This window comes from Leptonychotes weddellii, chromosome 6 (genome assembly GCF_054177405.1).
Source record: "Leptonychotes weddellii isolate Sample4059 chromosome 6, ASM5417740v2, whole genome shotgun sequence".
NCBI lineage: Eukaryota > Metazoa > Chordata > Mammalia > Carnivora > Phocidae > Leptonychotes > Leptonychotes weddellii.
The window spans coordinates 80,540,227-80,550,725 of NC_138374.1; the positions used below are offsets into that span (position 1 = coordinate 80,540,227).

The 10,499-nt window shown below is 42.8% G+C and overlaps 1 protein-coding gene and 1 long non-coding RNA gene across 3 annotated transcripts in view; both read left to right on the top strand.

Moving 5' to 3' along the window:
* SMYD3 (SET and MYND domain containing 3) overlaps positions 1-10,499 on the top strand; it is a 647,362-nt gene that overhangs the window by 284,044 nt on the left and 352,819 nt on the right. The window lies entirely within an intron of this gene.
* On the top strand, positions 7-9,770 carry LOC145722262 (uncharacterized). The gene is made up of 2 exons (XR_014146386.1): positions 7-6,003; positions 6,217-9,770. It is a non-coding gene; the product is annotated as an uncharacterized LOC145722262 (long non-coding RNA).

The following is a 10,499-nucleotide window of genomic DNA, read 5'->3' on the forward strand; positions in this document are numbered from 1 at the left end:
TTTTTTCAAGCCCAGCTAGTATCTTTAAAATCATCATTCTGAACTCTAGTTCCGACATTTACTAATGTCCGTATTGATTAGGTCCCTGACAGTCGGTACTGCCTCTTGTTCTTTTTTTTGAGGTGATTTTTTCCATTTTGTCATTTTGTCCAGAGGAGAATCGATGAATGAGAGAACAGAATGCTAACAGGGTAACAACGACCCCAGAAAAATATACACTAAACAAATCAGAAGAGACCTGAAATGGGGAAAAGAAAGGGAAAGAAAGAAAAAAGAAAAGAAAAAGAAAAAGATAACAAACAAACAAAAACCAGAAAATGATCAAATATGATCAGGCTAGTGCATAGATCAGTGCCACACACTAGATTTTGGGCGTATTTTGGTCTGTTAGAAGAAAGTGCCTCCCAAAATTTTAAAGAAAGAAAAGCTTATATATATACAAAAATAAGGGTAAATACGATGAAGGGATGGAATATGATTGTAAAGATGAAAATTATAAAAAGATTTTATAAAAGGAATTGATAAGAAGTTGTTTGAAAAAAGAAAGGAGGATTTAAAAAAAAAAGGGGGAGAGAATGTGATCAGGCAGGAGTCTAGAACAAAGACATACACTAGAGATTTAGTGTACATTTTGGTCTGTTAGAAGAAACTGTATCCCAAAATTTTAAAGAGAGAACAACTTATATATATACCAAAAATAAGGTCAACTACTATGAAGTGATAGAATATGACTCTAAAAATGAAAAATAAAAAAGATTTTTTAAAAAAGGGATTGATAAGATGTTGGTTGAAAAAGGGAAAAAGAAAAATTAAAAAAATTAACTTTGAAAGACAAGCCATGGATTCTATGTGCAGTATTCCCCTAGCGCTGGAGTTCTGCCATTCTCATTGATCGGTCAACTTGGTCTTGGCCGGCTGTTCTTGCTGATCTGGGGAAGGGGCCTGTTGCCATGGTTCCCAATGTCTTTGCCGGAGGCGGAATTGCCCCGCCCTTGCCTGTCAGGGCTGAGTAATCTGCTCGGGTTTGCTCTCAGGAGCTTTTGTTCCCTGCAAGCTTTCCGTACAGCTTTGGAGGCGGAGAGTGAAAATGTCGGCCTCCTAATCTCCGCCCTGGAGGAGCCGAGACCTTGGGGCCCCGCTCCTCAATGCGCCCCCAGAGAAAAGCAGTCAGTCACTCCCGTCTCCCCGGTCTCCGGCCGCACTCTGTGCTCACCCGGGCCTGTGACCGCGCGCTTCTATCTCTGGCGCACGACCCAGTGTGGAGTCTCCAAACCCAGCAGATCCCTGCGGTGCTCTCCCGGGCCGCTCCTCCCAGGGGAGGAAGGGGAGTCTCCCCGGATCTGCCGCTTGTTGGGTCCCTGCTGGAGGAGCAGTGGCCCGACTGTGCCCCAGATCACGGTTTATGGCAACCCCGAGCACCACGCCCTGGCTCCATCTCTGCAGCTGGCTTCCCTGCTCGATACCTGGGAGCTCTGCTGCACTCAGGCACCCCTGGTCTTTCTGTGACCCCGAGGGTCCTGAGACCACACTGTCCCAGCAAGGGTTCCACCACCTGCTTAGACACTGGAGCGACATCCCTCAGCGGAGCAGACTTCTAAAAGTTCCGATTTTGTGCCCTGCTGCTCTATCACTTGCCAGAAGCGGCGGACAGAGGCCCCCTCCCCCACCATGTATCCTCCCGAATATTGCCTCGGGTTCACTTCTCCCACGTCCTACCTTCCAGAAAGTGGTCACTTTTTTGTTCAGAGAGTTGCTGCTATTCTTTTCTTCGATCTCCTGTTGAGTTCGTAGGTGTTCAGAATGGTTTGATCCCTATTGAGCTGAATTCCTGGGACAGACGAAATTTAGGTCTCCTACTCCTCTGCCATCTTGCTCCTCCTCCTTTTAAATATTTTTAAGACCGTTACGTTATTTACTATCATGAACTTCACATCACACAGGTTCCTTATGTCTCCTGAGCTGAGGCATAGACTTTACTTCTGCTGCTGCCCTGGGAGTCACACTAAATATAGGCCAAAGAATTTCCAGGAGACAACAGTATTATTTCATATGTGTAACAGTTTTATGTCTTTTCTATTTTAATTTTTTTTTTATTTTTAGTTTTTTAGAGAGAGTGAGCATGGGGGGAGAGGGGTAAGGGGCAGAGGGAAAGGGAGAGTGAGACTCCCAAGCCTACTCCATGTTGAGTGAGGAACCCGACGCGGAGCTTGATCCCAGGACCCTGAGATCCTGACCTGAGCTGAAATCTAGAGTTGGACACTCAACTGCCTGAGCCACCCAAGCACCCCTGATGTCTTTCTTTAATAATTAATTAATTTGTTTTACAGAGTGAAATAGAGTGAGAGCGAGCACTGGGTGGGCGGGGGGGGAAAGGGGAGATACAGAGAGAGAAGCAGACTCCCTGTTGAGCACGGGGCCCATCATGGGGCTCCATCCTATTACCCTGAGATCATGACCTGAGCTGAAATCAGGAGTCCAATGCTTAAAGGACTGAGCCACCCAGGCACCCCCCTGATTGTCTTTTTTTGATCCAAATTTTTGCCGGTCATTCAGGAGAGGTGAGTATGTAGTCAGGGATGAAAGACTGGAGCTCTCTGCAGGCAGGTATAGGGTAGAACATTGTAGGGGTGAAAAACAAGGTAGCCACCAGAGAACACATGCAGAAGGCTATAGGGTTCTGGTAACAGATTTTTTTTTTTTAAAGATTTTATTTATTTATTTGACAGAGAGAGAGAGAGAGAGCACAAGCAGGGGGAGCAGCAGAGGGAGAGGGAGAAGCAGGCTCTTTGCTGAGCGAGGAGCCCGATGTGGGACTCGATCCCAGGACCCTGAGATCATGAACTGATCTGAAGGCAGATGCTTAACCAGCTGAGCCACCCAGGCATCCCTCTAGTAACAGATTTAAGAGTTTATCTTTATTGTGCCAGAAGAACAAGTGTAACTCTGCAGACATTTTTGTGGAAAATCTTAAATGAGGAGAAGACAAGTGTCGTCCAACAGAACTTTCTGTGTCGGTGGAGATGTTTTTTATCAGTGCTGTGCAGTGTGCTAGTCACTAGGCACTTGCATTTATTGAGCACTTGGAAGGTGGTGAATGTGATTGAGGAACTTAACTCTAAATGTAAATACTACTGCTCTAAGTAGTTTGTTGCGTCTATTTGTGAGATAATGTTCAAAACACTGTGGCTTATAGATGTTCAAAAATGTTTATTTTTCCCTTCAGGAAATGTAGACACACACGATGCTTCCTTTAAACAACAGCCTCGAGGAGGATACATCTTTATCTTTCCTAGTATAATAGCACCGCTGCACATGGGGGTCCTCGATTCTAAGGTGCAATCGGGAACCCTTACAACTGTGGGACTATGGAGAAGTGCATGGAAACAATACATCTTCCTTAATCACATGGTCCCCCACATGAAAGAGAACAAGAAGGAGAGATTAGTGTCCATTTTTATTCCCCAGCATGAGAAGGGTTGAGCGTAATTGAGGATGCGTTGCTCCTCTGCCATTTTCGTATATATTCCCCCTCCTTGAATAAAAGGGAAAGTTTGAAAGAGACACAAAGGTAGGAAGGCAAGAAAAGACACTTGGAATTAAGGACAGAGAGAAAGAAGGGGAGAACCTGCTTCCAGGTCCGCTGTTTGCACCAGGGGAACTGGCTGTGGAAATTCACTGCTGGGCCGCTGGAGGCTCTTTGAGAAGACTAGAGAAGGTGACCCCGGCTGTGTCTGATGGAAGTGTCGGTCCTCCCTGCTTCTTTTGTTGGTGTTGCCAACCACGATTAGTAGTGGATCTGGTTTATCCTGTGGGAAAGAGGCCTGAAGAGAATGGTGGGAAGCACAGGGGCAATAGTGGTGGGCGGGGTGCTGGCCGTGGCTTTGCTGTCTCTACAGCCGGTCAAACCACAGGGCCACTTCTCCGGCTGCTCTTTACTTGTCCAGGCACCCTGGTCAGTACATTGCCCAGCGTAAATTTTTCCCTGAGGGCACATTAAAAAATATCCTACCAATAGACATGTCATGAAGGTAGATGGTTGGCAGTTTAACTCTTGGACAAAACTTTCCATTAGTTGTGCCTATTCCTATACGATCTTACTGGTTTCTAATTTTTATTTATTTATTTATTTTAAAAAATATGTTATTTATTTTTGCGAGAGAGAGAGCACTTGCGTGAGAGAGAGAGAGCACAAGTGGTGGGGGCAGAGGGAGAAGCAGATTCCCCGCTGAGCAGGGAGCCTGACACGGGGCTCGATCTCAGGACCCTGGGGTCATGACCTGAGCCGAAGGCAGACGCTTCACCGACTGAGCCACCCAGATGCCCGATCTTACTGTTTTTTAAATTCAATTTGTTCTTCATATCTCTTCTTCCTCCCTTTTCCATCAGATCCTCTATAATGTTAGCAAAGTGACTCTCAGGTCATCTGCAGTGTGTCAGAGGCTTCACTGTGGATTTCCTTAGCTGGAGATAATAAATGAGCTATGAACTTAAATACAAACTGAGAATATTTCTAATAAGGGATATTCTTGTTTAATGTTTTTTATTGGGCTTACCTAGAATGTAGAATGAAACAGTAATCTGAATACTACCGCTCAGTTTTCTTAGCATATTTTGTTCTTAATTTAGTTATACTTATTGGAACTCAAAGAGTTCCTATAATGATTTCATTAAATAAAGCCCTGCATTGTCTTTTGGAGTGAATCCTTTGCAACCATGTTCTCTTTATTTTGATTTCACATTTTACCTTTTTAAAAGCAATGAATGCTTTACTCTTGCCAAGAAAATGTAAAAATCCCAGTAAGATGTATTTTTCTTCTCTTCACAAGAGAGAGGTGAATCTGAAACTTACTCTTTTATTTATTAAGAACTAGATTTAAAGCATTTAGTCTAATATTTGCTCTTTTAAAGAATTATTATTAATTTGATTTATTCACCCCAGTCCTTTGAAAGTTATGACCAAGTAATAATACATTTTAATATTGATAGATGCCATAGTTTTATATTCCATTTTATTTTATTTTATAGTACCATTTATTAAAGAAACTGATGGAATGTGAATCTGGTTGTAACACACACACACACACACACACACTTGCACGCCCTTATATTCTATATCTAATTATGTATAAATGAAAATCCTTAAAATCTTCAAACAAATGTTACATCCTTAATTTTTCCATAACAACTTCAGATTTAAGGTTTGTTTTAAGGTTTTCTGGTTGTTTTAACGTATGTTTTTGCACTGGTCCTCAGACTTTATGATGTGTCCGAATTTCAGATTGTTGGAGTTTCTGATTTGGTAGGTTGGGGGTAGGGTTTTTAAGACTTTGCATTTTGAAGAAGTTCTCAGGATGCTGATGCTGCTGGTATGGGGACCAACACACTCCGTTATCATATTTGATCCCTCATAAGAACCCCGTGTTGTCTTGGGCAGATCTACATGAAGGAAATTACGCTTGGAGAGACTCATGCTTTTCCTAGTAGCACATAATGCATTGGTGGTTGACCAGAGGTTAGAATCCATGAAGACCTTTTAGGTTTCCTCCTACACAGGGCAAGAGTTCAGGTTCCCAAAATGTCTCTCTTGATTTCAAATAGTTGGTACTTTTGTCTCTGTTTTTTTAAGATCCATTTCTGGGGGCGCCTGGGTGGCTCAGTCAGTTAAGTGTCTGATGTCAGCTCAGGTCATGATCTCAGGGTCCTGGGATCAAGCCCCTGCCCTTAGGCTCTGTGCTCAGTGAGGAGTCTGCTTGAGGATTCTCTCTCTCCCTCTCCCTCTGCCCCTCCCCCTTCACTTGCGTGCTCTTCCCCTGCCCACCCACCCCCAAAGAGCCATTTTTGTATTTAGGTACACTCCCCCAGTTTTCACATTTAATAAATATATCTGTGAAATTTTCTTCCCTTTTGAAGCTATAACTGATTTTTGTACCTCAAAATGCTCTAAAAATGCAATGTCCTTCTATAGAAGTGGAAGGCTTGTATAACTTGTTAAGACCACCCAAGGTTGGGGCGCCTGGGTGGCTCAGTCGGTTAAGCGGCTGCCTTCGGCTCGGGTCATGATCCTGGGGTCCTGGGATCGAGCCCCACGTCCGGCTCCCTGCTCAGCAGAGAGCCTGCTTCTCCCTCTCCCTCTGCCTGCCACTCTGCCTACTTGTGCACTTTCTCTGTCAAATAAATAAATAAAAAAAAAAAAAAAAAAAAAAAAGACCACCCAAGGTTAATCACGAGGAATGATGTTGGTTTTGTACCTAGCCTGGTGCTCTGACACTTTTTCACTCCAATTTGGAGTGGTGGTTCTAGGCAGAACCATTATTTGTGGGTCCAGAAAATGAGCTTGGACCATGAATGACCCAGGACAAGGAATCTGAAAATCACACCACCAGCCCATGGCCAAACGGCCCTGCCCTGACTTGAAGGATATTATTATCCGTTACAGCTTCCGTGGAGAACTGATGGTTTGTCTTTCCGTAGTTGGTACCCAACCACTTAATCTAGCATGGGAACAGTGGCATCTAGAAGCAAACTATGGGGTGTGCTCCCCGCCCCCCACTTCTCTCTGGACTAGTTCAGCATGTTCCGTACAGTGTATGTGGAGGGGGATCTCAAACTCAGCACCGCCCGGAGCTTGGACACTGTGTGGTGGTCCTTGCTGATATTGTGATGAAAATGATGCTGTACTTTTCCGATTTGTTTTTCTAGCTCCCACCTTCTTTTTCTCCTGCTTTCCTCCTTTTGTTTTACTTTGACCTTGAAATACTTTAATTCAGAAAAGAAGTAGTCAGAGAAAAATAACGGCTGGAGGACAAACTGAAAATCATGACCTTCGCTGTCTTCTATATTTATTATTTTATTGTTGCCTTTTTTTTCTTTTTTGGTAGGGCATAGAAAGCCTTGATATGTTTTACTCAGTCTTGTTTTTCTGTTTCTGTTTTTTGTTTTTTACTTTGTCTTGTTGGCAGTATTAATCTTCATCAGTGTGCTTTCATACTGGAAACTAATTCTGGGCTTAGCTACTCCCCCCTCTTCCTACTCTTTTGAAATTTTATATGAAGGTTTTGATGTGCACTAGGCTCTCTGTGGTGCTTTAGATGAACAATTTTACTTAATCTTCTCATCAGCCTTATGAGGTATTGTTTTGAGGAAATAGATTCTGAAAGGTTCTATAGCTTGACAACAGTCTCGCCCTTGGTACATGATGGAGCTGGGACTTGGATTCAGGTTTTTCAGACTCCAAAGCTTATGCATTTAAGGATAGTCTGTATCACCTCCCCTGGGAGACCATTATGCAGATGGAGGTTCCATTTAATAATCTAGATTTCTTGAAATAAATAAGGCTCCACAGAAAATAAGATCCTGAGTTTAAACTTGTCTCATATTTTCCCTTGTTACCTTGTCAGGTTTTTTTTTTTCTTTAATTATTGTAAAGAGAAGGAAGGAATTGCACTGTTTTTGGCAATATATGCCTCTCCTAAAAACAGCCACTGACAACATGTTGCTTTGCTGTACCTGGGAGTTATTATTCTAGTCATTTGGTCTTTAAAAGCAGCCTATGATGGAGTTTCAATTTGTCTTTTTTTTTTTTAAAGATTTTTTAGTTTTTTAATTTATTTGAGAGAGAACGAGAGAGAGAGAGAGAGCACGCGTGCATGAGTGGGAGAAGGGGCAGAGGGAGAGGGAGAAGCAGACTCCCCGCGGAGCAGGGAGCCTGATGCAGGGCTCAATCCCAGGTCCCCGGTATCATGTCCTGAGCTGAAGGCTCCCAGGCGGCCCTGCAATTTGACTTAAAACCAGAGTGCTACCATGATACAAACACCAGTAGTTTGCAGTGTGTACATCAGGCTCTTTCTCTTCACTTTGCCCTTGAGGTATCTGACAGCTTTCAGAAAAGTGCAGCTACCCTATGTGACTGAGGTGACCCATTCATCGTAAGGAGGTAGTTGAGAATCTCTCCCAAAGCATATCCTTTTAAAATCACTTCCTTAGCCTCTCCTCTGTCTTAAAATTTTTTTTTATCTTTTCTTTTTATTTCTTATGTTTCTCTTCTTGTTGTATGAGTATGTATTTTAATAATAGAGTTTTAAAAATATTATTTATTTATTTGGCGAGAGGGAAAGCAGGAGCATGGGGAGGGGCAGAGGGAGAGGGAGAGAGAGAGAATCTCAAGCAGGCTTCACGCACAGCTCGGAGCCCGATGGGGCTCGCTCTCATGACCCTGAGATCATGACCTGAGCCGAAACCAAGAGTAGGACTCTCATTGGACTGTGCCACCCAGGCATCCCTGTATTTTAATAGTAGATTTAACACAATATTCAAATTTAGAACAATGATTAGTGAATATTATCAATGGTAATTCTATACAAAACCATACACCTATCTTCCCTCCCTTTTTCCTTCCCCCCTCCCTGTTGCCCTGTCACCCTGTTTCTCCCTCCCTCCCTTCCTCCTTTCCTTTCGTCCTTCCTTTCTTCTTTTCTCCAACAGAGAATAACCGGTTGACTCTTAGATTTTTACCTTACTAGCTGAGTAGCCTTGAGAAAAATCATTCATTCATTTTTTTTTTATCTTTATCAAATAATCTCCTATGGAAAATCATTATTACAGCCTTGGAAGGGTGGTATTTTTTTTTTTTTTAATTTTATTATGTCATGTTAATCACCATCCATTACGTCATTAGTTTTTGATGTAGTGTTCCATGATTCATTGTTTGTGCATAACACCCAGTGCTCCATGCAGAACATGCCCTCTTTAATACCCATCACCAGGCTAACTCATTCCCCACCCCCTCCCCTCTAGAGCCCTCAGTTTGTTTCTCAGAGTCCATCATTCATTCATTTGAGCCTCAGCTTTCTCATCTATAAAAAGGTGACGATACTGTCTTTCTAGGTATTTGAAAGTCTTGGATGAGATAGAGTACACCATACGAGAATGCCCCTCTGTGCAGTGTCTGCATGGCAGTGAGGTGCCTCTCTTCTCAGTTAACAGATGCGCCTTCTGGAAAACAGTTACAAAATCAAAACACAAGAGCTAAAGTAACATAGAGGCTAAAGGAACAAATTACAGGTAGATCTGTAATCTGACTGGTAAGAGAGATATGTTTAAAAGGGATATGTGAACCACAAATGTTAGTAACTTGTGCCCCTTTTGAAAAGGAATTATTTTTGCTAATTAGATTGTCATTAGGTTTTAATTAAGCAATATTGGGTACAGTGAACAATGAAATAAGGTCTTCCAAATTGTGAGACAAGATTATTTTAAACTTAGAATTCTCTTCCCAAAGTTGCACTCATGAGTGAAAGCTAAGGATATTTTTGGACATGCTTAGAAATTTTCCTACCTGCAGACCACATTTCAAAGAATTAGTTGAGGCTGTATTCTAGTATATACAAAAGGAAGTAAAAGAGAGAGGAAGACTGGGGTTGCAGGTGACATTGGAGAACAAAGGTCCCTGTAAAACTAACAAAGTCTAAAGAATTGGAGTGTGGTAAAAAAGAATAACAATCTGAAATTCCAACCCCAGACTATTCTAATGTGGTTGCTGGTAGCACCAGCATGCTGAGCAGGCTAGGAGGGAAGTGAAATGAGGCAAGTTACTTTTTGTCTTGCTGGAGGCGAAAACCTATCTTAATATAGTTTATTAAAAAGCAAACTCATTACAGAGTTTCTGTTTGCGGTGATGAAGAAGTCCTGGAAATAGTGGTGATGGTTACACAACATTGTGAATTTAATTAATGCTACCGAAGTGTGAACTTGAAAATGACTAAAATGGCAGATTTTGTTATGAAAAAATGGAAAAAAAAAATCAAATCAGAGTCGGTGAGATGCATATTCATAGCGCTCCCCTGGGCATTATCTAGGCTCAGGGAAGCAGAGCTGGGACCACTGCACAGAGCTGGGGGCAAATAGACCCCTTTGTGCAGTGCACGCACGCCAGAGACGGGGCTGCCCAAGGCCAGGGCCCTCTCTTCTCCATTCATGCCTGGGCCAGCCCCTGCTGAACGAATGGGTGTTCCGGTATCATTGGATAGTTTATGTATGCAGCTTCGTGCTCCTACAGCGGTGCCAGATGAAACAATATTCTGATTGTAATTTGGCTTCCTATGCGCAGTGAGGACCGGCTGGTCAGAAGATGCCCACCTGATCTTTCACTCATTATCTTTTCATTGTAAATGAATAAAGGTTTACAACTGAACTCCAAGAGGTTTGCTAAATACTTTTTCCAGGGCCTTCCTTAGTGTGTGTGAAAAATGTATACCAAAGACCATGCTATATTTTCCTTCTTAGTCCTACAATGAAAAGAGCTATTTTTTTTTTTTTTAAAGATTTTATTTATTTATTTGACAGAGAGAGACACAGCGAGAGAGGGAACACAAGCAGGGGGAGTGGGAGAGGGAGAAGCAGGCTCCCCGCAGAGCAGGGAGCCCGATGCGGGACTCGATCCCAGGACCCTGGGATCATGACCTGAGCTGAAGGCAGTCGCTTAACCAACTGAGCCACCCAGG